Source organism: Tupaia chinensis, unplaced genomic scaffold, assembly GCF_000334495.1.
Source record: "Tupaia chinensis unplaced genomic scaffold, TupChi_1.0 Scaffold149892_1, whole genome shotgun sequence".
Taxonomy (NCBI): domain Eukaryota; kingdom Metazoa; phylum Chordata; class Mammalia; order Scandentia; family Tupaiidae; genus Tupaia; species Tupaia belangeri.
Genome location: NW_006209736.1, coordinates 201,863 through 207,617, shown reverse-complemented (window position 1 = coordinate 207,617; position 5,755 = coordinate 201,863).

Sequence of the window (5,755 nt, the reverse complement as noted above, 5' to 3'; positions counted from 1 at the left end):
TAAAAGTCTTTGGCAATGAAATTAAACTGGAGAAGCCAAAAGGAAAAGACAATAAGAAAGATTGAGATGCAAGAACACTTTTGGCCAAAAATCTCCCCTACAAAGTCACTCAAGATGAATTGAATGAAGTATTTGAAGGTGCCAGGGAGATCAGAATAATCAGCAAAGATGGAAAAAGTAAAGGGATTGTCTACATTGAATTTAAGACAGAAGCTGATACAGAGAAAACCTTTGAAGAAAATCAAGGAACAGAGATTGATGGGTGGTCTATTTCTCTATACTACACTGGAGAGAAAGGTCAAAATCAAGACTATAGAGGTGGAAAGAATAGCACTTGGAGTGGTGAATCAAAAACTCTGGTTTTGAGCAACCTCTCCTACAATGCAACTGAAGAAACGCTTCAGGAAGTATTTGAGAAGGCAACTTTTATCAAAGTGCCTCAGAGCCAAAATGGCAAATCTAAAGGGTATGCATTTATAGAATTTGCTTCATTTGAAGATGCTAAAGAAGCTTTAAATTCCTGTAATAAAAGGGAAATTGAAGGCAGAGCAATCAGGTTGGAGCTGAAAGGACCCAGTGGATCACCTAATGCAAGAAGTCAGCCCTCCAAAACTCTGTTTGTCAAAGGTCTGTCTGAGGATACTACAGAAGAGACATTAAAGGAATCTTTTGACGGCTCTGTTCGTGCAAGGATAGTCACTGACCGGGAAACAGGATCCTCCAGAGGGTTTGGTTTTGTAGACTTCAACAGTGAAGAAGATGCCAAAGCTGCCAAGGAGGCCATGGGAGATGGTGAAATTGATGGAAATAAAGTTATATTGGACTAGGCCAAGCCTAAGGGTGAGGTGGCTTCGGGGGTTGAGGTGGAGGCAGAGGAGGCTTTGGAGGCCGAGGTGGAGGCAGAGGAGGTAGAGGTAGATTTGGTGGCAGAGGCCGAGGAGGCTTTGGAGGGTGAGGTGGCTTCCGAGGAGGCAGAGGAGGAGGAGGAGACCACAAACAAAAAGCCACAAGGAAAGACGATGAAGTTTGAATAGTTTCTCTGTCCCTCTGTCTTCCCTGTTCCATTTGAAAGAAAGGACTCTGGGGTTTTTACTGTTACCTGATCACTGACAGAGCCTTCTGAGGACATTCCAAGACATTGTGCAGTCCTGTGGTCTACTTGGAAAGCCAAGAAATATCAATAACAACGTAAAATGCTAACTTCCAGGATTTAAGTGGAAAGATTGTACCACAGCAACACTGCATATTCAGCAGAAGAGTTTGAACATAAGACTGAACTGGCGAAATAGAATTTTATGACTTTTGAGTAAAACATTACTGATTTTTTAAAACTATGCTTTATTTTCCCAATTTAAAGAGCTTACTTTCTTTTGAGTTGTTGATAGGTTTATCAATGTTAAAATATTTTTCTTGTTTGTTTCTTTAAATGGAAACATAAACTTTTCTTCCTTTCTGACCCCTCTGGAATTGGAAAATATTTGGGGATATTATTTTTTTGTAGCATAAGGGTTATTTGCATAAGTTCAATAATGCTTGTTGCATTGATTCTGAAATTGGAAATATTCATTGTTATTGGACAGGGCTTTGGAATGTCATATCTGAAGATTAATCAGAAAACTTTGGAACTAAGGTGGGTCTCAAGAAAGCTAACAGAAGCTCTTAGAAAGATGGCCTGGTACCATAAATAGTTCTGCCTAGCAGAAAGTACTAGAGAAGATATATGAAAGAATTTATAACATAAAATAACCTGGACTTTTCCAGCCCAGCATTGTAATCAGTAGAGATTGCAAAAAAGCAACCACACCAGAGGATTATTTTGAGAAAGACTTCAAAGGAAGAAAAAGAGACTGATCTTTGCTAGCAGATGGTATATTACAGAATACTTGGGCAGGGCTGAATTGGGAAAGTTTATGTGTGACTAGTGTGCTGGGCATTTGCTTTTCAACAGTTTGAGTAGTTGACATGTAAATACTTTCTCAAAAATATGCAAAACCATACTGTTTCTGTTGTTATAGAGTCACGAACAAAATTATAAGAAATATTTTGAACAATTATCTTTAAAATTCAGTATTTTGAATTTTTTTTCTTTTTTTTGGAGAGGAGAGGTGGTTTTTTTTTATTTATTTTTATTTTTTTTTTAATTTTTTGCTAGAGGGCACGTGTGCTCACCAGAATGACAGAGAGAGACAGAGAGATAGAAAGCGAGAAATCACCTCCCAGGGGGTATGGACAGGCCACAATCCCTTCTCCTCCATTCTCCTCTTGGGATCTTGGGCATGCACGCACACGCACCTGGCGTGAATTTAAGCTGTCAGGTTCAGGACTCGAACTGCGATCGACTACATGGGAATCCAGCGACATAGTCATTATGCTAATTGCTGGTCCCAGTATTTTGAAATTTTAAAAGTTGTTTATTTACTGTCAAGAACTATAAAGTATGAGTTAAAATTTTTTGATATGTAAAGTAAATGATTGTGGAAAAATGTGAAAATAAATTATAAAATGAAAAATAAAAAGAAAAACACCTCCTCAATAAAAAAATATATAGATTGAAGGCGAACAACTGGAGAAAGTCATTTCATGCATTTGGAAACAAACAAAAAACAATGGAGTTGTTATACTGAAGTTGTTATACTGAAGTCAAACAAAATTGACTTCAAGCTAAAAATTGTAAAAAGAGACAAAGAAGTTGTTACACCAAAATGTAACAACTATACATATTTATGAACTCAACATCAGAGCATCCAAGTTAATAAAACAAATATTGGAAAACATAAAGTGAGAGATAAACTTCAGCACACTAATTGTTGGGGATTCCAACCTCCAATTCTCACTACTGGACAGATCTTCCAGACAAAAAATAACCTAAGAAGCTAAATGATACTGTCAATCAAATGTTTCTGACAGACATTTACAGAACATTTCATCCAATAACTACAAAATGCACATTATTCTCAGCCTCACATAGAACATTTTCAAGAGCTGACTACACAATAGGATTCAAAGCAAGTCTTTACAAATTTAAAAATATATAAGTCGTAGCTTGCATCTTTTCTGAAAACTATGGAATTAAAATCAGAATTGGTAACAGGAAGGGCATTTAAAAATACACAAAAATATGGGAACTACACAATTTATTCTTGAGTGAAGTTGAAACTACTGAAGAAATTAAAAATGAAATTGAACAATTTCTTGCAACAAATGGTAATGAAAACACAACTCTCCAGCTTCTCTGGGACACACTGAAAGCCATCTTAAGAGAAAACTTTATAGTAACTAGTGTTCACAAGAAAAAAAATTTAGAAAGATGGTAAATAATCTAATGATGTGTATCAATAAACTAAGAAAGAAAGGGAAACACTTCACTGCCCAGTCAGGGAATCTGAGGCAGAGCCGAACTTCAGCTCCAGCCACAGCTTCAAACATAAGAGGGCACCTCTGAGTCTCAGAGCTAGAAAGGTAAGCATTTTTTTTATTACTTAAAAATAATTTCCTTTTTATCTTTTTTGCTAATTCTTTACATCACTCCCCCCTCATCCCCTGCCCATAGGACAGGGTAATTGCAGGCTCCTTGCCCAGTCAGGAATCTGAGACAGGGCTGAATTTCAACCCTGCCCTCAGTTCTGAACTTCAGAACCTACTTCCAGTCTCAGAGCTAGAAAGTTAGGTATTTTCCTTTCTCTCTCTCTTTTTTCCTCTTTCTTTTGCTAGTTCCTTACTATTCTTCCCCAACATAGGACATGAGAATTGCAAGCCTTTTAAGTAGACAACTTCATCTGAAGCCCACTGCCAAATTCTTTTTTTTCTCTTTCTTCTTTTTTTCCCCTTTCTTCCACCTTACATTGTAATTTTGCTGTTCAGTCTCCACCCCTAGAGGGATTAGATAGGTCTATATTTATACTTTCAAGGATCTAAACATTGTGTGGCTCAGAGGAATCCTCACCTACTCACCTCCACTGAACCACCAGTAAAAGGGGAAAACTCCTCTTCAGAAACCTTAACTGAAAACTCCTCCTGTGGGTACCACATTGATAACCACAGTAGAAGAGAGACAATGGCACAGAAGTAATTCACAGCAAAGGGTGAACTCATAAGTGCAGAAGTTTTTTCCAAAGAATTATCCAAAAGTGAATACATCACCAAATGACCAAAAATTGCAGAAGAGCTTCAAGTACAAAAACAAAATGAAACAAAACAAAACAAACAAACAAACAAACAAAAACCAGGAAATATGTCTGCATCAAGAGAACACTAACTCATTCCCAACTATTGGTAAAAATAGAAGAGACTAAAAAAAGCCAAAAAAAAAAAAAACCCACTTAATTCAGAAGATTCATGGTGACAAAACTCTATGATATGCAAGAGAAAAGAGACATTGAACTTCAAGAAATGAGAAAGTCCTTTCATGACTTGAAGGGGGAGGCAGACAACATAAAAAAGAGCCAAACAAAACTTCTAGAGATTAAGACTCTAATGCAGAAGATCAAAACATCCCTTAAAAGTATTAAGAGCACATTAAACCACACAGGAGATAGAATCTCTGATCTGGAAGATATAATGTCTGACTTAGATAAAACCACCAAAAAGGATGGAAAAAAAAAATAATTAAAAAAATGAAGACAACATAAGAGAAACACAAGACATCATTAAGTGCCCAAATATCCAAATAATAAGTATTCCAGAAGAGGAAGAATCAGACAGGATCATAGAAGATCTATTCCACAAAATATTTGTAGAAAACTTTCCAAATCTAGAGAAACATTCAGATATCCACACCCAAGACATACAAAAGATCCTAGGTAGAAACAACTTAAGAAGATCCTCTCATGGTACATCACAGCTAAAATGGTAAAATAACGGACAAAGACAAGATCCTAAAAATGGCAAAAGAGAAACTTCAAGTTACTTACAAAAGTTATCCTGTCAGGCTAACATTGGACCTTTCACTGGGTACAAGCAAGAAAAGATGGAAAGATATATTCGAAGTGCTCAAAGAAAAATATTTCAACCAAGATTACCATCATCCTCATTCCCAAAACAAAGACATGACAAAAAAGGAAAACTATGGCCCAATACCTCTGATTAATGTAGATGCAAAAATTCTCAACAAGATACTTGCAAAACGTATCCAACAACATATAACAAAAATTATTCATCACAACCAGGTAGGCATTATTAATTCGAAGTGCTCAAAGAAAAATATTTCAACCAAGATTACCATCATCCTCATTCCCAAAACAAAGACATGACAAAAAAGGAAAACTATGGCCCAATACCTCTGATTAATGTAGATGCAAAAATTCTCAACAAGATACTTGCAAAACGTATCCAACAACATATAACAAAAATTATTCATCACAACCAGGTAGGCATTATTACAGGGATGCAAGAGTGGTTCAACATATGCAAGACCATAAATACAATACACCATAGTAACAGAAAGAATGATAAAAACATATGATCATTTGAATTGATGCAGAGAAAGTATTTAATAAAATACAACATCCTTTCATGATCAAGACTCTCAGTAAGATTGGTATAGAAGGGTAATTTCTCAACATAATAAAAAACTATATATGAAAAACCTATAGCTAACATTATACTGAATGGAGAAAAGCTAAAATCTTTTCCACTAAAACTTGGTGCTAGAGAAGATTGACCACTTTCTCCACTGCCTTTTTTTTTTTTAGAGGTATTTTGCTATAGGGCATGTGTGCTTGCCAGAAAGACAGAGAGAGACAGAGAGACAGAAAGC